The sequence below is a fragment of the Triticum urartu genome, chromosome 4 (genome assembly GCF_003073215.2).
Source record: "Triticum urartu cultivar G1812 chromosome 4, Tu2.1, whole genome shotgun sequence".
Classification (NCBI taxonomy): domain Eukaryota; kingdom Viridiplantae; phylum Streptophyta; class Magnoliopsida; order Poales; family Poaceae; genus Triticum; species Triticum urartu.
The window spans coordinates 79,677,369-79,701,138 of NC_053025.1; the positions used below are offsets into that span (position 1 = coordinate 79,677,369).

A 23,770-nucleotide genomic window follows, 5' to 3' on the forward strand; every position below is an offset into this window, starting at 1 on the left:
ACTATTGTGGCAGTGGCATAATTTGTAAAATCTATTTAGGTGCCACTTTGGTAATTTACTAAAACTAAAATAAAAGGAAACTAAAAGAAAGCAAAAAATAGGCAAAACAAAAATAAAGAAAAGGAGAAGGAACCCCCGGGGCCAGGTGGCCCAGCTGGCCTCACCCGCTCGAACGGGCCGGCCCACCCCCGCCACTTAACCCTCCCACACCCCGTAACCCTAACCACCCCAGTCCCCACTTCCCACGATCCCCACCCCACTCTCTCCTCCCTCTCCCCCCCGATCTGAATCGGGGCAGGAACTAGAGGAGGCCGTGACGCCGTCGCTCGTCCCCGACACCACGCCTCGCCGCCGCCACCCAGAGCGCCTCTGTCAGGACCCCGATTCCAAGCCACATCGATCTAGCCGGTAACACCTCATATCACTTTGCGGCCTCACGCACGGTATCCCACGGGTGTCGCCTTACCATGGCCCGGGACCATTTGCGCCTTTTGGCTTACGTATATGTTAGTGTCGCTAGCATCCATATGACAGAGAACCCGGGCCGACATGGCTAGTCGTGAACCCAAAGCGGCATAGACCTATGGAGACAGGCATACATGAATCACATCGAGCATGTCGGTCATCAGCGAGTGATTCCGGGCTGTAGCACCGGGCTAACAGGACTCCGGGGAACCCGGGCTGTAGCAGGCTAGGCAGGACTCCGGAAGTCACCGTGTGACATTTCCCCGAAGGGGCAGACATAGGAACAAAGTGAAACACATGCCGGCCAGTCAAGTGTCCTGAACAGTAGTGCTGGGCTAGCAGGACTCCGGTGAACCGGGCTGTAGCGGACTACTATGGCTCGAGGAACACTAGACTACATTTCCCCATAAGAAAGGCTGCCAAGGATAAACAACTAGATTATCGGATCCCACTCATACCAAGCATTTCAATCATACACACAATATGCCCGATATGAGTACATACAACATGGCATCACAACAAAACTCTACAACTCAAGTACTTTATTTAAAGGCTCTAGAGAGCCATACATAACATGTTCATACAGATAGGGGTCGCATGACCCGACACTCAATTCATACAATCATACAAGCACATGCGGAAGCAACTAGTCTGAGTACAGACTCTAGAAAGAAAGAAGGCTTCTCGAAGCCTGTCTATCTACATAGGGCCCTCCATGGCCAGGATCACCACCTGGGTGGCTAGTCACTCGTCGACGTCAAGGTCTACGTAGAACCCATCGGAGGGGGCGGTGTTGTCTTCTGAAAATAGTAATTAAGCAAACATGAGTACAAGGGTACTCAGCAAGTCTTACAACAGAACCTACTGTACATGCTTATTCTCAAGAAGGTGGTGGGGTTATTGCAGCAAGCCAGCTTTGACTCTTGGCTAAGCTATCCTACGGAACTCCACCAGTAAAATAGTTTTCGCACACGAGTCCACTACTCACCAACACAATACTCCACCGAGGATCCTCCCCCATCATCCTACGAGAGGGCCATCCTCGGTACTCACACTTATCTTGAGTCTTTTATTAGTATCCATTAACTTGTCTATGAACTGTATAGGCAACCAAGTAGTCCTTTACCGCGGACGCGGCTATTCGAATAGTTTTATACCCTGCAGGGGTGTACTTCTTCATACACGCTTTCACCACTTACCGCCGTTTACACGACATGTACTCGGCAACCTTCAAGCGGAAGCCCAGCGAGGGTGTCGGCCACGGCCTACCTAAACACTTAAGTCTCTAGTCCAGGTTTATCGCCTATCCAGGTTCCATCCGCAGGGAGTCCGGCCGAGGTTTCCACTTACGGCCCCGAACGATGTGAACAGGGTTCCCGACACACCAAACGAATGACTCGGTACACCGTGCCATGGTGTATCTACCGCAACATAGCCCACCCCTAGGGTTAGCGCTACGCATGGCCGCCAACACATAACCTACAAACACCAGAAACTATTTGCAACTCCTGGACAGAGTACTAGGGTGATTAAGAAGCCGAGAGGGTCCATTGGTTTCGGGCCCAATGTACGGTAGTAACTGCATCTTAAATCACACATACAGATCTCAGTTCTTATGGACGGCCTCAATGAAACAACCCACCATGTACTCCTACATGGCCTCTCATCGATACCTTTACCAAAACATGTTCAACACATCCCTCACATTACCGGCATAAGCATTTCACTCTAGCCCATCACCTAGATGAACCAGACCTAACACAACTCTAAGCATAGCAGGCATAGCAAGGTAGGAATCACATACATGGCTCAATCAACTCCTACACATGCTAGTGGGTTTCATCTAGTTACTGTGGCAATGACAGGTCATGCAGAGGATAAGGGTTCAGCTACCGTAGCTCACAGCAGTTTGAATCGCGTTGTCTTAATGTACTAAACAAGAGCAGAAGCGAGAACATGGGTTTGTATCGGAATGATCAATGGGTTGCTTGCCTGATGGAGTGGTAGTGGGATACTGCCCTTCAGTTGGATACTCGTGAATATCCTCGGAGGCAGAACCTACCACGAAGAACACATCGGAACACAATCAACACATGACGATATGCAACAATATGATGCATGCTATGACATGGCAATATGAATGTGTCTTGGCCTAATGCAAGCTATAACAGAAAGGAATGTGCTTATTTGAACCAAAGGTTCAAAGGTTAGTTCATTTAACATAGCCACATTAGTGCATTACCTTATTCTGCTTAAACAGCAAGGTTAACTTGTTTTGTCATGCATGAAACCATTACAGATGGATAGATTGAATTTTTCTGATCATTTTTCATATATAACTCTTTACATTTGGAGCTATGGTTGATTTTCTATGATTTTTAGAAGTTTTCACTATTTTCTAGAATTTCCTGTATAAGAATAATTCTAGTAATTTAATTACTGCGTCAGCATTACGTCAGGGTGATGTCAGTGGTCAACGGGGACGTCCAGGTCAAACCTGACTGGTGGGTCCCGCGTGTCAGTAGTTAATTAAACTAATTATTTTTAGTTAAAACTAATTTGATTTAGTTAGCAGAGGGGGGCCCACTTGTCATTGACTCAGGGGAGTCAACCTGGGCCCACCCAGTCCACGTCAGCGATCAAACCCACCGGTCAACGGGTCAAAGCCTGCCGGCGTTTAGCCGCCGGCGAGGCCAGACACGGCGGAGGGCTGCGGGTTTCGTGCTCCGGCAACCAAAATGATGGCGGAGACGTGCTACGCGTAGCTGGGGAGCTGCCGCATCCAGTGGTGCAAGTGGTTGGACACGGGGACGCCGGAAACAATGCTGGAGAGCTCGACAGCGGCGGCCGGAGTTCGGACGGGGTTGGGTTCGACGCTACGGTGCACAGGAGAAGGAGCTGGTGGTGGCTACGGGCTCCTGGTGCTGCGCTGAGCACAACGGTGAGCTTGGCTTCGAGCCACTGTGGCTCTAGCCACGACGACGCCATGGCCGGCGGCGGGGAGCTTTCGGGTGCGGTGGAAGTGGCGACTACAGAGGCCAAACGAGCACGGGAGCTAGGGGAAGAGGAAGAGGAGCTCACAGCGGGGTCGGAGAGGGGGTCAGCGAGCTCGGGGAGGTCCTGGCGGCGCCGAATCAACCGGAGACGGCTCAGGTGCCTGAGGTTGAAGACGAGGGCGAAGACGGCGTTCGGCGGCGTTTGGAGTCGCGTGGGTCAGCGGAGAGGTCCAGAGCGACAAGGCGGAGCTATTGGGCTTGTTGGAGGGGCGAGGGGGTGGCTCTGGTGACGTCTATGGCGAACGGCAGCGAGGATCGCGCTCAGCCATCGCGGGAGAGGGTGAGGGAGACGAGGGGGAGAATGAGGGAGGATGAGAGGGGGACGTGGGGGTCGGCGTGGCATCCCTGGACGTCTCCAGGGCGTCGGCAGAAGCAGGAGGTGGCCGGCGTGTGGCCGCGGGCGCCGGCCACGCGCTCCTCGTCCTTCTGGCGGGAGGAGGACGACGACTGGCAAGGCCAGTCGGCTGGGCCGAGCCAGGTGGGCTGGGCCAGCACAGGTAAGGCCCATGTGGGCTTCCCTCTCTCTCTTTTTTTCTGATTGTTTTCCTTTTCTATTAAACTGCAACTGTTGGGCTTTATTAGAAATACTAAAACATTTCCAAAAATCCTGAAAATAATTGTGGGCTCTGTTTAGAATATTTCCAACAACAAACATTTATTTCCAGAATTATTTGAGCATTTAAATTATTTTATAGCATTTAAATGCCCAAATTCAAATACTTACGATTTAATTCAATGACCTTCTGTTGACCTAGAAAATTGTGCACCAATTTTGCCAGAGGTTCTAACCCAAGACAAAGAGAGTGAACTTTTTAGAAGGGCATTTCAGGTTCATTGAAAAATATTTTTAGTAAACCCTAGTTGTTTCCAGGGGGGTTGGGGGTTCTGTCTTCCCCATTTCAGAATTAAGAGGAATTTAAACATGATGCACACTCTAATGCTTGAACTAACTAGGGTGTGACAGCCTCTGCCCCGACCCCATCGACGCCGCCGCCGGTTCCCGTCGCCACCACGCCGTCGCCCCTCGCCGGACCGCTCCCCCCGGACCGCTCCCCCTCCCCTCGCCGGACTGCCTCCCCGTCGCCCGGGCCCGGCCATCTTCGCCCTCCTCCTCGCCTCCCCCGTTGCCCCTGACCCTACAACCCCCGTGAGGACCCCCTCCTTCTCCTCTTCCCCATGCCCCGCCGGTGCGTGCACGCGCGCAGCCCACCTTTGGTCACCACCGCTCCACCCGCGTCTACCACCGCCCTTGCCGCTCGGCTCCGCTCACCCACCACCGCTCCGCGTTGAGCACCGCAGCCGCCGCCCATGCCCGCGCTTGCCATCGCCGCCGCGCTGCGCTCGCCTCCTCCCCTGCGTGCTGCTTGGGGCCGCGCCCAGCGCGCCACTGCACGCAGCCCCTGCCCCCGCGCAGCCGCGCCCACGGCCCGCTCGCCGGACCCGCTGTCACCGCCCACGTCCTGCCTCGGCTCCCCGTCGCTCGCTAGCGCGCCGCCGCCCCAGCACGGCTCCGGCGGTTCCTCTGGCCGCCACAGTCGACCGCGTCCACCGCCGATAAGCCACCCTCGCTCGCGCCCCGTGCACCCGCAGCCGTCCCCTGCCGCCAACCCCGCTGTCGGCCGCGACCATGGCCTCGTCGGGGCCATGTCCGGCCGCGCACCCTCTGCCCTCCCCTGTGTGCGTTTGTGCATAGGAGGGAGGCGGCCAGAGCCACTTTCAGGTGGGGTCCTCCCCCTATAAAAAAGAAAGAAAAGAAAGTAGAGTAAAACGAAAATAGAAAAAGAAGGATAAGATAATAATAATTAAAAATAATAATTAATTAATTAGTTAACTTAATTAGATCTGATAAATTAACCTAATAAATTAATTAAAGTTAACAAATCCTGCTTAATTAAACCATCATTAACATGTTAGTCTATGACAGGTGGGTCCCACTGGACCCACAGTCCTGAATTGACTCTGGCCAGCTGGGTTCGACCTGCTGACGTCATGGTGATGTCATGCTGACATCACCTTTCACTGTTCTGGATAATGTTCAATTTAATTAAATAAATAAATTCTAAAAAGGATTTAAACTTTAGAAAATCATATAAAATAAACCGTAGCTCAGATGAAAATACTTTCTACATGAAAGTTGCTCATAACGACAAGACGAATCCGGATACGAAGCCCGTTCGTTCGCCACACATCCCTAGCATAGCGAACACGCAACTTTCCCCTTCCGGTTCATCTGTCCGAAAACGCGAAACACCGGGGATATTTTCCCGGATGTTTCCCCCCTTCACCGGTACCACCTCTTACCGCGTTAGGGCACCCCTAGCACCGCGTATTGTCATGTTATGCCTTGTGATGCTTTGATTGCACTGTTATTTATTATGTTCCCCTCCGTTACTTCTTTCCGGTAGACCCCGAGACTGCTGTCGGTACCCCTGTTGTCGACTACGGTATTGACGACCCTTCTTGCCAGAGCAACCAGGCAAGCCCCCCCCCCCTTGATCTCCAGATATCGCCTACTCTCCTCTATACTGCTTGCATTAGAGTAGTGTAGCATGTTACTGCTTTCCATTAATCCTACCCTGGTGCATAGCCTGTCCTTGCTACTACTGTTATTACCTTTACCTGCAATCCTAATGCTTAGTATAGGATGCTAGTTTATCATCAGTGGCCCTACATTCTTGTCCGTCTGCCATGCTATACTATCAGGATGTGATCACTCGGGAGGTGATCACGGGTATATACTATATACTTTATACATGATACATGTGATGAGTAAAGTCGGGTTGGCTCGAGGAGTACCCGCGGTTGATTCACGAATTGGGGGCTGGAAGGACATACTTTCCCGACAGCCCTCTGTGTGGATCTTTGTGGCGAAGCGACAGGGCAGGTTGAGACCACCTAGGAGAGAGGTGGGCTTGGCCCTGGTCGGCGTTCGCGGTTATTTCAAGATAACACATTCAACGATATCTTGGTATTTGATCTGAGTCTGGCCACTGGCCTATACGCACTAACCATCTACGCGGGGACAGTTATGGGCACTCGACGTCGTGGTATCAGCCGAATCCTTCGTGACGTCAGCGACTGAGCGGCGCGCACAGGATTGGACCGTAAGCCTGCTCTTGTATTAAGGGGGCTAGTTCTGCTTCCGGCCGCGTACGCAACATGCAGGTGTGCAATGGGCGATGGGCCCAGACCCCTGCGCCATAGGATTTAGACCGGCATGCTGACCTCTCTGTTGTGCCTAGGTAGGACTGCGACGTGTTGATCTTCCGAGGCCGGGCATGACCCAGAAAAGTGTGTCCGGACAAAGGGGATCGAGCGTGTTGGGAAATGTGGTGCAGCCCTACAGGGAAGTTAATCTATTCGAATAGCCGTGATCTTCGGTAATAGGACGACTTGGAGTTGTACCTTGACCTTATGACAACTAGAACCGGATACTTAATAAAACACACCCTTCCAAGTGCCAGATACAACCCGGTGGTCACTCTCTAACAGGGCGACGAGGAGAGGACCGCCGGGTAGGATTATGCTACACGATGCTACTTGGTGAACTTACCATCTACTCTCTTCTGCTGCTGCAAGATGGAGGTTACCAGAAGCGTAGTCTTCGACAGGACTAGCTATCCCCCTCTTATTTCGGCATTCTGCAGTTCAGTCCACATATGATAGCCTTATTCCATTTGATACCAATGCATACATTTGTAGTGTAGCTCCTTGCTTGCGAGTACTTTGGATGAGTACTCAAGGTTGCTTTGCTTCCTCTTTTCCCCTTTTCTATACACGATTGCTGCGACCAGACGATGGAGCCCAGGAGCCAGACGCCACTGTCGATGACGACTACTACTACTCCGAAGGTTCCTACTACTACGTGCAGCCCGCTGACGATGACCAGGAGTAGTTAGGAGGATCCCAGGAAGGAGGCCTGCGCCTCTTTCGATCCGTATCCCAGTTTGTGCTAGCCTTCTTAAGGCAAACTTGTTTAACTTATGTCTGTACTCAGATATTGTTGCTTCCGCTGACTCGTCTATGATCGAGCTCTTGTATTCGATCCTTCGAGGACCCTCACTTGTAATATGATGCTTGTATGACTTATTTTATTTGTAGAGTTGTGTTGTGATATCTTCCCGTGAGTCCCTGATCTTGATCGTACACGTTTGCGTGTATGATTAGTGTACGATTGAATCGGGGGCGTCACACTCCATCACCAATATCATGATGCTCACCGCCGTGCGTGAGTATTTCATTGTAGGCTTGCTGGACGGTGATGGGTTGGATGAGATTTATCATGTAATCGAGTTAGTTTTGTTAGAGTTTGATCCCTAGTATCCACTATGTTCTGAGATTGATATTGCTATGACTTTGCTATGCTTAATGCTTGTCACTAGGGCCCGAGTGCCATGATTTCAGATCTGAACCTATTGTGTTTTCTTCAATATATGAGAGTTCTTGATCCTATCTTGCAAGTCTATAGTCACCTATTATGTGTTATGATCCGTTAACCCCAAAGTGACAATAATCGGGATACTTACCGGTGATGACCGTAGTTTGAGGAGTTCATGTATTCACTATGTGTTAATGCTTTGGTCCGATACTCTATTAAAAGGAGGCCTTAATATCCCTTAGTTTCCGTTAGGACCCCGCTGCCACGGGAGGGTAGGACAAAAGATGTCATGCAAGTTCTTTTCCATAAGCACATATGACTATATTTGGAATACATGCCTACATTACATTGATGAATTGGAGCTAGTTCTGTGTCACCCTAGGTTATGATTGTTACATGATGAACCGCATCCGGCATAATTCTGTGTCACCGATCCATTGCCTACGAGCTTTCCATATATTGTTCTTCGCTTATTTACTTTTCCGCTGCTATTGCTATCATCACTACAAAATACCAAAAAAATTACTTTTGCTATCATTACCTTTTGCTACCGTTACCACTACTATCATATTACTTTGCTACTAAACACTTTGCTGCAGATATTAAGTTTCCAAGTGTGGTTGAATTGACAACTCAGCTGCTAATACTTAAGAATATTCTTTGGCTCCCCTTGTGTCGAATCAATAAATTTGGGTTGAATACTCTACCCTCGAAAACTGTTGCGATCCCCTATACTTGTGGGTTATCAGCCACATGGGCCATAGGAGGGGAGCACACCAGCCCACAAGGGTGGCGCCCCCTCCCTCCAAGGAAGGAGGCCGAGTGGGGAAAGGAAAAAGAGGGGGTTCCGGGCCCCCCTTTCCTTCTCCCCTTCCTCTTCCCTTTTTCCTCTCCAGAAATATGGAAAGGGGGGCGAATTGGGATAGGACCCCAAGTAGGATTCCTCCTACTTGGAGCGCCCCATGGCTGCTCCCTTCCCCCTCCCGCCTAGAACACACACCAACAATTGTTAGCCATGTGCGGCGCCCCCCTCCACGGTTTACGCCTCCGGTCATATCTTCGTAGTGCTTAGGCGAAACCCTACGTGGATCACTTCACGATCACCGTCACCACGCCATCGTGCGGACGGAACTCATCTTCTTCCTCAACACCTTTGCTGGATCAAGAGGACGAGGGACGTCATCGAGCTGAACGTGTGCAGAATTCGGAGGTGACGTACGTTCGGTGCTTGATCAGTCGGATCTAGAAGAAGTTCAACTACATCAATTGCGTTTTCAAACGCTTCCGCTTTCGGTCTATGAGGGTACGTAGACACACTCTCCCCTCTCGTTGCTATGCATCTCCTAGATAGATCTTGCGTGAACGTACGAATTTTTTTGAAATTGCATGCTATGTTTCCCAGTAGTCCGACGGGCTCGGATCACGCCGGAGTTACGGCGGCCGGTGGAGGTAGGTACGGGCGGTGAGCTTGGACAGTGGGTGCCAGTGAGACAGGAGGGGGCTTCTTGAAGTGCCAACATAGACGAATTCGAGCCCTATCCATTTCCCCGCGGTGGAGCTCGGGTACGGCCATGGCAGGCGGTGGACAGCTCCAGTGACTGGCAGGTGGGGCCTGGGCGGTGTGGACAGTGGTCAGGCGAGGTGATAAGGGATGCGTGGAGGCAGGGGAGTCCAGGGGCGGCATTGGACGGTGCAGAGCTGGTTAAATGCCGCCTGTGGCTGAAATGACCGCACGGCTCGCCGTGGCAGTGGTCGGCGGCCGTTACACCGGCTTGCCACCGGCCAGACGGCAAGGAGAGGCTGGCGAGGGGTCCTCGGCGAAGAGCATTGAAGGCCAGGAAGGAATCAGGCAGAGTCACTGTGAATGCCAATGACCCTTAGGCATTTTTGAAATTTTTTGTGGAGGCTCTCTGATGTAGTTCTGAGATGCTGTAAAAGTTTCAGAATTGTTGGAGTAGGAGAGATTGGGTTTTGAGCAAGGAATATGAATCTGGTCCAAATTTAATCCAAATGAAATTTGAATTATTTGGACTATGGACCTGAATGTTTTTAAAGAATTTGGTGTAGGTACTAAGATCTTGTTGTTGAAATTTTGGTGAGGTCGGAAGGGTTAGAGAAAAGAGAGTTCCTTTGCAATTACTAATAAGGTCAAGTATTGTTGGAAAAAACAATTTGGATTAAAAGAAAATAGTGTGTGTGTGTGTGTGTGAGAGAGAGAGAGAGAGAGGAGGGGAATAGTTAGAGCAGAATTTGGGTTCTGTCCTAGGCAGAGAAGTGTTTAGTAAGGTCATTTTGCAAAGGGTTTTAGTTTTTGACAATACCACTATTTTTCAAGAAAAGGAATTTAGGCAAGTTTTATTTTAAAGATGACCCCTTCTTAAAATTTTAAAATCCTTGCCAAAATTGTTGAAAGAAGAATTCCACAAATCTGAAATCAAAAATGAAACATTGAAGTTTTTAAATGAGAGATTTTTATAAGATGAATCACGGGAATAACAAGAATTTTAGAGAGGTCATGATTAAAAATCCAAGATACTCTCTTTATGAAAAAGAAAAAATAGCCAATTAAAAATTTTGGGGTGTTATAGTGCCTCCACACCGCTCCAACGAAGACGTACTTCCTCTCAAAGGAAAAGAACTTCGGTAACACATCCTCGTCTTCACCGTCTCCACTTGTGGTTATCTCTTATCTTTACCTTGAGCAATCTTTACTTGTTGTGTATCCTTAGCTTGCTTGTGTTGCTTGTGTTGCAAGTATCATATAGGTTGCTCACCTAGTTGCATATCTACACAACTTATTTATTGCTAAACCTAATTTGTTAAGAAAAGTTAAAAATTAATAGTTGCCTATTCACCCCCCCCCCCTCATGTCAACAATATCGATCCTTTTAGGTAGGGTCCTATTGTCTTTTTAGTTTTGTCAGATCGGTGTTTAATGAATAAAACCCATATTATCTTTTGAAAGGTGTATGAGTAATCTGAATATCTATACGTGCTCTAGACAGACTCAACAAATATGCCTCTAACAAAGATTTTTCAGTTGACTTGAGAATACGCCCTCAACAAAGTTCAATTTTTTGGTCGAAGTCTTTTTTTCTCGAAAGTATGCCTAGGCGTACTATAGATTTGTAGAAGGCAGAATTATAAGTACTCCCCTCATTTCTTTTTAGTCTGCATATAAGATTTGGTCAAAGTCAAACTTGACAAACTTTGACTAACTTTATAGAAAAAAAGTGTCAACATCTACAATACTAAAATTATATGTTATGAAAACAGTTTTGCTAAAGCACATCTAGATGTACCATAAGTATTGCACATCTAAGTCCTATGTCATTGATCTTATGTTGAGATCCGTGTGAATATTTTTTTTCTTTTTTCTTTTTTTCTTTATGCTTGACTCACTCACTTAGATGTGCAATAAGTAGAGCACATCTAGATGTGCCCTAGACATACCCAAAAACTTATGAAAATTAATTTGATCATGCATCTAATAATGTTGATTTTATAGTGTGAATGTCAATATTTTTTCTACAAAGCTAATCAAACTTTACAAAATTTGACTCATATAAAAAGACTACCACTCGCTGTGTAGCACAAACACCACACCCGTGCACATTCTCATCATTGACATGCATCTGGTCTACACTTCCCCTGCCGCGCTAATCCTGTCCATGATGTGGAAAAGAATTTTATAAGATCAGGTCTCACGCAAGACCCATTCTGATAAATGACACGTGACATCCATAAATCATAAAGCATCGATTCTATCCCCATTTGAAATCAGGAGGGAGGAGGGGATTAGATGCTTTGAGATTTATGAATGTCACGTGTCATTCATCAGAGCGGGTCTCGACTACTAACCGTGAAATCTGGTCTCATATAAATTTTTTCCCCATGATGTGAGCCACGGCCTCCTTGGACTGCTGAAGCAATACGATGCTCTTCTTGAGGCGCTGGCGCTTGCTGCCAGTGCCGGGCGACGGCGCGAGCATCCGCTCCACCCCGGTCATCTTGTTCCCAAGGAGCTCGTCAGAGAGCGCCACCTCGAGGTCGTTCTCGGCAAGGCGCTTCACGGCGCGCAGCACGTCCAGCGCCAGCCCGTCGACGAGCCGGAGCACGAAGGCGAGCCCGCATGTCGAACGCCTGCCCGGCCAGGTCGTCGTGGTTCCTCAGGTGCGCCACCTCCACCTTCCCGAAGCCCTTCAGGGTGACGGCCGTGGGTTTGGTGCGGTCTTTCACGGCCTCCATGAACTTGCCGTAGCCTTCCATGAGCTTGCTGTAGTCGGGATTGTACGTGTAGTCGGCCACAAGCTCCATGTCGATCAGCTCCGTGACGTGCCGCGCCGACTGCGCTCGTGCCTTGTCCATCATGCTCTGGACGGCGCGGCGGCATGACGGCTGCACCTGCGGGAAGTCGGTCGAGTGCTGCAGCAGCACCTTGAGCGTCAGGTCCTCGACATAGTCCCAGACCTCGCGGACGAGGTCGTGCGGCCCCTGCACGACGGTCTGGACCTTCTTCTTGAGCAGGACGAGGAACGCCGACCTTGGGAGGAAGTCGGGGAGCTTGATGGCCGTGGTCTCCTCCAGGATGCGCACCTCCTCCATCAGGAACAGGTAACTGCCGTGCTCGGGGCACTCCGCCGGCAGCTTCTTCGCGTACGCGTTCAGCATCTCGGCGATACGCGCGGTTCCGTGGAAGTGGCGGTCGTCGGGGTACTCGTCGAACTCGCCCCTCACGAGCATCTTCTCCAGCGACGAGCACGTCCGCTTGACAATGTGGAAAAAGGCTCGCACCGCGTCGGCGACGTTGTTGAGATCCGGTGGCATCTGCTCCAGCTCGGCGGTGCTGCGGCTGAGCCGGTCGGTGATCTGCTTGACGATGACACGATGTCGGGGAGGCACTTGGCGATGATGGTCGCCTGGATCTGCATGAGGCGCTGCGCGAGCACGGCGATGCCCACCATGGACTTGTCGATTCTGGACAGGAGCGGGTGATGGTCGAACAGCCGCTCCTCCTCGGCGCGCGCCTGGTCGTGCGTCTCGTCGCCGACGCGGTTGCGGACGCAGACGTAACCGAGGCCGATGTTGACGTCGTCCATGGTGACCTTGTCTAGCAGCCCCTCGGGGGCCTTGTCGGACTTGGTGACGACGGCGAGCGTGCGGTCGCCGTTGCGGTCCACCTGCTGCGACATCCGGATGGACTCGCAGGTCGGGAAGTCGACCGTGGCGGAGGAGAGCACGTTGAGGATTATGCTCTCCTTGGGCGCGATGTACTCCTGGATGATCCCGGCGACCTGCTCGTAGATGTCGTCGGGCTGGCCCTTGACGGGCACGCGCGTGATGCCGGGGAGGTCGACGAGGGTGAGGTCCGGGAGGCCGCGCTTCCGCACGACGAGGGTGATGGGCCTGTCGGAGATGCCCTTGCCAGAGCCGGCGATCTCGGCGGTGGCCGCGTCGATGGCGTCGGCGACCTCGGCCTCGGAGGTGCTGACGACGCGGCCGGCGCCGTACTCGAGCTGCATCCCGGGGGCGTCGCCGCCGGAAGGGTCGCCCTTGAGGCGCATGACGAGCGGCGCGCGGGTGCAGATGCCCTGGCCGCGCGGGAGGCTGATGCCGGCGAGCGACTCGAGAACGCTGGACTTGCCGCTGGACTGGTCGCCGACGACGAAGATGGTGGGCAGCTGGATGCCCTCCTGCGTGACATTGAGATGGCGCAGCCGGTCCACGGCGTCCAGGAGCGGGCGTATGTGGTCGTTGTAGGAGGACGCGATGGCGCTCGCGGCCACGCCGTCGGCCGCTGCGGCGTCGTTGGGGGACGACTTGAGCCGCTTTGCCTTGGGCTTGGCCATGTTGCGGGCGTAGATTGAATCGAAAAGGGATGAATCTCGCACCAATATAGGGCCTGCTGGCATCCCATGTAGTACTATTAAGGCCTCTTTTGATTCATAGAATAGAATTATCATAGAAATAAGAATTTTGTAGGAAATGAGATGACATGTATCTCAAATCTTATGAGTAGGAATAGAAAATGAGATGTCATTTGTTTGACATCAAAGTAATTTTTTCATTGAGTCTAGACTCAATTTTATTTTTCTATGAAATGTGGAGGATAGGAACCAATTCTATGTAGGAATAGGAATCTATTCCTATGAACCAAAGGGCTCTAAAGGAAAAAATCATATAAGAATCATAACCTCTAAAATTACTATGAAATTCTTCCAAACCAAAGGAGGCCTTATTGTACGCTTAGAGGCCTCCTGGCTTCGGCCCCTTAATGCAAATGACACACGCCTTGTGTGTTCTTGAAAAAAAATGATTGCAACGCATGCAACCGTAGTAATTGATTCGGTTCGATTCGATTCTCCTCCCAATATACTCCTACTGTATATGGTAAACAACGGCTGTTAGGCATCGGCCGGCTGATCTTATGAAAAGATCAGCCGCCTGGCCAGCCATCCGATCCCAGCTCGTAACCGTCCGATCCGCCATGCATCACCTCACCCTTTCTCTCGTCCATGCACCTCATGGTAGTATAGCAGCACCTCTCATCCCGCCATTGCAGCTACAAACAGCAAGCCACCCCCGCCCCCTCCTTCTGACATTGGCGTCTGCTGAGGATGGCGGTGATTGCATCCTCATCGTTCTCTCAGGTGACTCTCCGGCGAGCTCCATCGCATCACTTCGCTGGTGCCGCCACCGATGCTTCGTCGGCGACTAGAGCACTCTCTCCGGCGAGCTGCATCGCAACACTCCATGGCAGCAACGACAGACCCTGCCGATGCTCCCATGGTAGCTCCATGGCAGCATGACGCGGCGTCGCAAAAAGCCTCATCGTCAGACTAACCCCCCTCCCCCTCGATGCTTCATTGTAGGCAGCACTGCATGGCGTGTCAAAACTTCATTGAAGCACCGACGGACCCCTGGCGAGGCTCCGTTGCAGCTCCACGGCCAGCACCGCACGGCGAGGCAAAGCTCCATCGCAGCGGTGACGTCCCCCGGCGAAGCTTCATTGCAACACTCGTGCTTGAGGCATCATCCGCTGTGTTGCACAACTTTGTATGCCACTACAACATCGATGCCCTCTCCTTTGCAACGGTGATCAACGTCATCCTTTTGCAGCGCCGCTTGCCGCCTCCACAGCACTGCTCCGCAGCCATGGCAGGTCGTCGGTGCCAGGGTGTGCAGCGCCGGCGAACGTCTGCAACGGAAAGAATGCGGCTCATCGCTAGTTATACCTGGCCATGGGTCGGGCCGGGCCGGGCCTTAAAAAGCCCACGGCAGAAAACTAAGGCCCATGCCCTACCATCAGGCCTACTTTTCAAGCCCAAGCCCGGCCCATCTGGTAAAAAGCCCTAAAAAGCCCTTAGGGCTTAGGGCCGTGGGCCGGCCTCTTCCTTAAAATGCCAATATGCCAATCTCAAGCCCGTCCAAGCCCTGCTGGTGGGCTCAAAACTTAGGCCCAAGCCCGGCCCATGGGCAAGCCCATCAGGCCTAGGCCCTAGATTTTAGGGCCGGGCCTGGGTGGGCTGACAGGGCTGGGCCAGAGATGGCCAGGACTACTGCTAGTGCAGCTTCCCAAGCGGGAGCTCGCACATAAGCGTCTGTGCTGGTGTGTAGTGTTGATATGTGTGCGAGCGATGTGCCGAAGGGAGGAAAAAGAACAGAGAAAAGAAAACGAGGAGCTCAGGCGTATGAAGAAAAGAGACAAGGGAGAGAAAATGATAAGCGGCGATCCGGTCCATAGGGACATGTGTCGAAGGATGCAGTTTACGAGAGATAGAAATCATCTGTCTGAAACAAAACGTTTTCCAAATTAAACAGTCAGCTCTAAGTATTATTACTCACGAATTAACATGTGGTTGGATGGTTAGGAGGACAGTGGTTTCCCCGGTCCACCAGGGTTCAAGTACTAGACTTAACATTGGTATTAGCATTTTTCTAAATTTATTTCAGGCCTTCCGGTGATGTCCGTTCAGTGGGAGGAGACGTTCATGTCGACTACAAAAGCGTTACTTTGTCATCTTAAGATGATGTGCCGGTTCAGTATCTTGAAGGTGCTCATAGGGATAGGGTGTGTGTGCGTATGTATGAGTGTCTGCGTTTGTACTGTGCTTTAAAAAATATTATTACTCAAAACAAAACATGCCATGCAAGTACGAATATCAGGATAGCCCCGCCGTTTTCTCTCTCGCTCATGAAGCTGAAAAGCCCGTTTGGAGGCCGGCCTAGCACAAAAAAAAATCGCAACCTTCCCTTAAAAGAGTTCAAAAATAAAATTGCAACCCTCAATAAAAAATCGCAATCTTGATATGCCTGAAATTTGTAGAATTTTCCTTCTTTCATAGATTCGTTTTTTGAAATGTTTTATCTTTTGAACCATGCATCCAAATCCTGAATTGTTTTCATTGTTGGATTCATCGCCTCGAGATCTTCGAAATTTGATCTTGTGTTAATAGGTTTCTATGAACTATTTTTCATGAAAAAACGGTAGAAAAAACCATTGCCATAAACACTTTTTTTTACTAAAACAGAAAGAAACAATTTTTTCCCATTTCGAAGAAGCATAGTTGTCCTCTCGTGGAAGCAAACATGTGTCTCCACAAGAAACTAATATATCCCTCTCATGGAAGAAAAAAATTTATTTTTTTTTCTTTCTAAGAGGCACAAGTGAGCCTCTTGCATAAACAAATATGTGCCTCAACGAGTAACAAATCTGCGCCTCTTGTGGAATAAAAAAACATTTTTTTCCCTTCTCTGGAAGGCACAGTTGTGTCTCTCACGAAAGTAAAATTGTGCCTTCACGAGAAGCAAACATGTGTGTTTCTTTTTCTTCTCGAAAGATACAGATTGGCTTCTCGTGGAGGCGTGTGCCTCTCGTGAAAGAAAGAAAAACAGTTTCTTTCTTCCAAAATAATCCAAAAAAATTCTCAAAGATCTAGAGAAAATCAAACTAAAATAGAAAAAAAACATGAAAAACCTATCTAAACCCCAAAAACGCATACAGACAGATAAAAAACAAAAAAAATCCGAGTAAGCGCCCAGCACCCGACACGTGACAGCGGATGAGAGCGCGCCAAGTGGCACGTTCTTTGCCCACCAAAAATGACCCTTGAGGGGCTCCCGCAAGGGGTACCCTTTAATTGCCCCCCGATACGTCAAGGCGTCCGTGACAGCTATGTGTCATACTAGCGGGTTGGTCCCATTTAACAGTAGTTCATGTTGGTTGTTGTACGACATTCGGTTGATCATCTTTTTTTTTGGTTTTCTTGTTGTACTTTCATTTCTTTTATTTGTTTTTTATAGTTTCTTTTGTTTATACTTTGGTTTTTTATTTTCTTATTGGGTTTTCTTAGTCTTTCTTTCTTTCTTCATTTTTATGCTTGTTTTCTTTGTTTTCTCATTGGACTTTCTCGGTTTTTCTTTCTTTCTTAATTTTTGCTCCAGTTTTCTTTGATTTCTCATTGTTTTTCTAGGTTTTTATTTCTTTCTCTATCATATTTGTTTTTTGTTTCTTTATTCATTTCTTTGGTTATTTGTTTTTCTTTTGTATTTTTGTATTTTTATCTTTTGTTAGCTTCTATTTTTCTGTTTTTCTGACACACATCTACATTTTTCATACGTATTTTATATTTTTCCTATACACGAGGAACATTTTGTACACACGTTTAACACTTTTAAAATACACGATAAATGTTTTTAATATATTTTTTAATGTCTATTTTTTTCATGGATGTGCTTGCATTTCTTGTATACATATAAACATCCTTTTATAAATATTTCCTATTTTTTAAACATTTTTTGCACTATATGAAAACATGATTTGATCATTTTATCAAATACATGTTAAACAATTTTTAAAATTCAATTGAGAATTTTTAATGATAAAAATAATAATGATATTTTTTTCTAAACTATGCAAACTTTTCTTTACATTGTACAAACATTTTATAAAAATGTTCCGGACAGATATTCTAAAACTTGTGAACATTTTGGTAATGTGACATGTTTTCTTTGAATTATGCAAACATTTTTGTACACATACTTAACATTTTACTATTTTCTGTTTCACACTGTACATTTTTTTCTATACACGTCTAACATTTTTTTAATGCAAGATTAACATTTTTTTTAATATTTTATGTAATTTTTCGGTGTATATATTTAGAATATTTCAGAATATAAAAAAGTGTAAAAAGGAAACAGAGTAAAACAAAAATGTGAATAAAATGGAAGAAATAAAAAGAAGGAAAGTAACATGACATCAACAGACTAGCCACGCCTACTGGGCCGCCCAATACGTGTTGCCCTGTAGGCGAGCCTGGGTAGGGCTCGATGCGGGTGGCGCATAGCCGCGCCCCGAGGCATCGGCCGAGCATCGGGGACAGCAATTTCGTCTGAGACAATAGGAGACGAGAGTTGTATCGTCTACACGATAACTGAGAACTACTCCCTCCGTCCTATAATATGTGCTTTCACATATAAAGTTAGTACAAAATTGAGTCATTTATTTTGAAACGAAAAAGTATATTATAAAAATCATAGTACAAGTCATATACACATCGACTGGATAAAACTTAAAAATGCAGAACACTAGTCTTTGCATAAACGGACACTAGTCAAGAAGAAAAAATACAATTAAAGCCGAAGAATCCTCTGATGACACCAACACCTGCCACCTGCCTCTGACACCACTGCGAACTAAGCATAGCTTATTTAGATAGTTATAGATAGATTCATGTGTAGTAGTATACTCCCTTCGTCCGGTGAAAAGTGTGTATATAGAAAATTTTAGGATAAATTATAGAGTGGAGTAAAAAATGCATTGTTAAGGTGTAAACCATCATCTCTCTTATCTTTAATTACCTAACCCCAATGAGCTAAGTGCATGTAAAATTAAGCAAACCATGTGTACAATGTTATTGGTCTTGATTGCCGTGTGATGAGAGAAAAGCATTTTTTTTCATTTTAAAGTGCATTTGAAAGATAGAACTACACTCTCCTGTGGACAAATTTCAAAGCCAAACGTACACTCTTCACGAGACGGATGGAGTACGGCTATTTATCTTTCTACTAGGTGAGGCCACTGTACAATTCAAATCCTGGTGCTCGCATTTATTTCAGAAATTATTTCAGCATCCCGGCGATGCACATTTAGTGGGAGGAGACGTTCCCGTCGACGACAAGGTGTCTATGGTGACTTCGTAAATTTCAAGATGATATGCCGACTCAGTCTTTCAAAGTTGCTCATAGGGATAGTATATGCGTGCGTGCGTTCATAGGAGTGAGTGCATGTGCGTGTATATGAGCGTTTGCGTCTGTACTGTGTTAAAGAAGTTCCACAAAATTAATCTCACCGCATGCAATTTTGTAATGGTTAGATACGACATTTTTTACATATAAAGTACTATGGGGTTGTTGACAGTGTGGCGGTAGAGGACAGGCTCCAAAACAAATCAAAATACATTTAAAAGTAACAAAAAAATTTACAACTACATATGCACGTTCTATAAGTAGTATAAAGTATCATCAACTAATTTGATTATTTGCATGCTACGCACAAAATTAAATATCTGGCCCCAAAACAACAAAGAGAAAAAAAAAACCGATTGGGCTCATATCAGTTGCATATGAGCTCGTGAGTAGAACGACACGTTCGAGCACGTACGTCGATTGTTCATACTGGACGGTCGGGTTGTTTGTACGTCACATCCAACCGGCTGGCGAAACAGAAGTTCACGCGGGCGACCCAATCGTTTGTGCTTGCTATCGTATCAGTGCAGGGACTGGAGTGGTAGATAAGATTGGGAATTTGGGATTCACTCAAGAGATGATGGACCCATGACGACGACGGCGGCTTTAATCCTGTCCTAGTTACCCGAAAAAGAAAAAAAAAACCTGTCCGAGCGGTGCAATGGGCGAGGAAGATGCTCTCGGCCGGGTCTTCTCCTGCCGCGGCTGCTTTCGCCAAACATAGCTCCGCATGTTATATGCGTTTCCATCTTTTGGTCGGCTGGCAAATCTGTGCGCTCGTTGGTTGGCAGGGACCCTTGGAGCATCTTCAGCCATTCGGCCCCCAACCCCAAGGCGCTGAAAAAGAATCATTTGAGGCGAGCCGACGCTAGATTGATTCATGAGGCGACCTAGCTCCCAGTCGTCGGTCCACAGGTCGTCCCGGGTTTGGCGACGTCTGTACAAAATATATGAAAATTCGCCGTTTTTTGCACGAACTCGGCGAAACTTTATTGAAATTTATAAAAAACATACACAAAACACATGCAAACTACGCCTTGACAACGCCTAAACTACGCCTAGCCACCACTGTCGTCGCCGTCGTCGCCATCTACATGCCGAGGAGTCTGTAGAAGCGGGTGTAGTCACCGCCGTTGTCGTCGTCGTCGTGCGGCTGGCTTGGGCCAGCGCGATCCCTGCTGCAGCCCTGACCCAGGTCATCGAGGCACGGTGGTGCGCTGGACGGCCCGGCCTCGCCCTCCTCGTCGCTGTCGAGGACGATGACGTCGCCTTCCTCGCGACCGCGGCGACGGGCCTGGAGCTCCTCGTACGCCCAACGCTGGCGGCGTACCTGCTCCCGGACGTAGTCCTCCTTCGCCCACTTGAGGGCGGACTCGTTGTCAAGGGCCGCCATATCGACGTGCCCCGGCTTCGGCCGGACCAGGAGTTAGGATCCGCGCGGGGAGGAGCGGGGCGGAGCGGCCTCATTGATGAAGAGGGCGCCGCTACGGGTGCGGCGCCGGAGCGGCGTCTCCTCCAGCTCGGGTTTGACGGGGCGGAGCGGGGCTGGTGAGCCGGAGCCCGACGACGAGGACGACCCCGGCTCCATCCGTCGCAGCGTCCAGGAGCTACCACGGCTGCGAGAGAAGGACGGCCGCTCCGGGTAGTCGAGGCGCGGCACGTTGTCGGTCTCGATGTGGTCAAGGACGGCCTCGAGGGTGCGGCCCGGAACGCCCCACCACTCGCGCCGCACGTCGGCATTGTGGCGGCCCCACGGGATGACGTCGTTGGTGGAGGCGATCTGCTCCTCGCGGCGGCGCTCGAAGTACATCGTCCAGAGGGTGTGGCTGTCGGCGGCGTAGTGCGGCTCGTTCCGCTTTTCCTCCGTCAGGGAGGAGCGAATGCGGGCGATCTCGCCGCCCCTTCGAGCGTCGGTGGCACCGGGACGCCACCGATGCTCAGCCTCCACGTCCCCGGCACCCGCATGTCCGGGGGCGCCGGGTACTCCGCCTCGTACAGCAGCCGCGCCTCCGCCTCTTGGAGGTGGCGGCGACCGAAGCCATTCGCCGCCGCGCCGTCGCCTAGGTACCTCTTGGCCATCTTTCTCGTCGGCGGGAAGAGGGGAGAGAGTGTTGCTTTCTGCGCCGGAGAGGGAGGAAATGAAAGCTGTGGCATCCACCGGCAGGGAGGTCGCCTTTTATAGCCGTAGTTGGGCGGCGTCGGGCTGCATGCCGGGCGACGCGTGGCTGGACGCGCGTTGCGGCGCGTTCACTGCGCCGCTCGTGAGGCATCAATGAAGGCTGACCGGTGCGGCATCATTCGCATTGATTCCTGCGAGAACTGAGGCGATGAGGGCGACGAAGCGGTGCGTCGCTGACTCGGCGGGTCCATCCGCTTTCGCGCCAAATCGTATCTGAAGGAAATATGCCCTAGAGGCAATAATAAAGTTATTATTTATTTCCTTATATCATGATAAATGTTTATTATTCATGCTAGAATTGTATTAACCAGAAACATAATACATGTGTGAATACATATAGACAAACAGAGTGTCACTAGTATGCCTCTACTTGACTAGCTCGTTGAATCAAAGATGGTTAAGTTTCCTAGTCATAGACATGAGTTGTCATTTGATTAACGGGGTCACATCATTAGAGAATGATGTGATTGACTTGACCCATTCCGTTAGCATAGCACTTGATCGTTTAGTTTGTTGCTATTGCTTTCTTCATGACTTATAAATGTTCCTATGACTATGAGATTATGCAACTCCTGTTTACCGGAGGAACACTTTGTGTGCTACCAAACGTCACAACGTAACTGGGTGATTATAAAGGTGCTCTACAGGTGTCTCCGAAGGTACTTGTTGGGATGGCATATTTCGAGATTAGGATTTGTCACTCTGATTGTCGGAGAGGTATCTGTGGGCCCTCTCAGTAATGCACATCACTTAAGCCTTGCAAGCATTGCAACTAATGAGTTAGTTGTGGGATGATGTATTACGGAACGAGTAAAGAGACTTGTCGGTAACGAGATTGAACTAGGTATTGAGATACCGACGATCGAATCTCGGGCAAGTAACATACCGATGACAAAGGGAACAATGTATGTTGTTATGCGGTCTGACCAATAAAGATCTTCGTAGAATATGTAGGAGCCAATATGAGCATCCAGGTTCCGCTATTGGTTATTAACCGGAGACGTGTCTCAGTCATGTCTACATAGTTCTCGAACCCGTAGGGCCCGCACGCTTAACGCTACGATGACAGTTATATTATGAGTTTATATGTTTTGATGTACCGAAGGTTGTTCGGAGTCCCGGATGTGATCATGGACATGACAAGGAGTCTTGAAATGGTCGAGACATGAAGATTGATATATTGGAAGCCTATGTTTGGATGTCAGAAGTGTTCCGGGTGAAATTGGGATTTTACCGGAGTACCGGGAGGTTACCGGAATCCCCCGGGGGCTTAATGGGCCTACATGGGTCTTAATGGAAAAGGAGAGGAAGCAAGGGAAGTGTGTGGCGCCCCCCCATGGCCCAAACCGAATTGGTTTAGGGCAAAGGGGGCCGGCCCCCCTCTTTCCTTCTTCCCCCCTCCCAAGTCCTAATCCAACTAGGAAAGGGGAAGGGGAATCCTACTCCCGGTGGGAGTAGGACTCCTCCTGGCGCGCCCCAAAGCTGGCCGCACCTCTCCCCCTTGCTCCTTTATATACATGGGCAGGGGGCACCTCGTGACACAAGTTGGTCAAGTTGATCGTCTCTTAGCCGTGTGCGGTGCCCCCCTCCATCATAGTCCACCTCGATAATACTGTAGCGGTGCTTAGGCGAAGCCCTGCGTCAGTAGAACATCAACATCGTCACCACGCCGTCGTGCTGACGAAACTCTCCCTCAACACTCGGCTGGATCGGAGTTCGAGGGACGTCATCGGGCTGAACGTGTGCTGAACTCGGAGGTGCCGTACGTTCGGTACTTGATCGGTCGGATCGTGAAGACGTACGACTACATCAACCGCGTTGTGCTAACGCTTCCACTTTCGGTCTACGAGGGTACGTGGACAACACTCTCCCCTCTCGTTGCTATGCATCACCATGATCTTGCGTGTGCGTAGGATTTTTTTTGAAATTACTACGTTCCCCAACAGTGGCATCCGAGCCAGGTTTTATGCGTTGATATTATATGCACGAGTAGAACACAAGTGAGTTGTGGGCGATACAAGTCATACTGCTTACCAGCATGTCATACTTTGGTTCGGCGGTATTGTTGGATGAAGCAACCCGGACTGACATTACGCGTACGCTTACGCGAGACTGGTTCTACCGACGTGCTTTGCACAAAGGTGACTGGTGGGTGTCAGTTTCTCCAACTTTAGTTGAACCGAGTGTGGCTACGCCCGGTCCTTGCGAAGGTTAAAACAGCACCAACTTGACAAACTATCGTTGTGTTTTTGATGCGAAGGTAAGAACGGTTCTTGCTTAGCCCGTAGCAGCCACGTAAAACTTGCAACAACAAAGTAGAGGATGTCTAACTTGTTTTTGCAGGGCATGTTGTGATGTGATATGGTCAAGACATGATGCTATATTTTATTGTATGAGATGATCATGTTTTGTAACCGAGTTATCGGCAACTGGCAGGAGCCA

At 49.2% G+C, this 23,770-nt stretch overlaps 1 pseudogene; it reads right to left on the minus strand.

The window, feature by feature from the left end:
* Positions 1–11,539: 11,539 nt before the first annotated feature.
* On the minus strand, positions 11,540–13,748 carry LOC125553593 (annotated as a pseudogene).
* Positions 13,749–23,770: the final 10,022 nt, after the last annotated feature.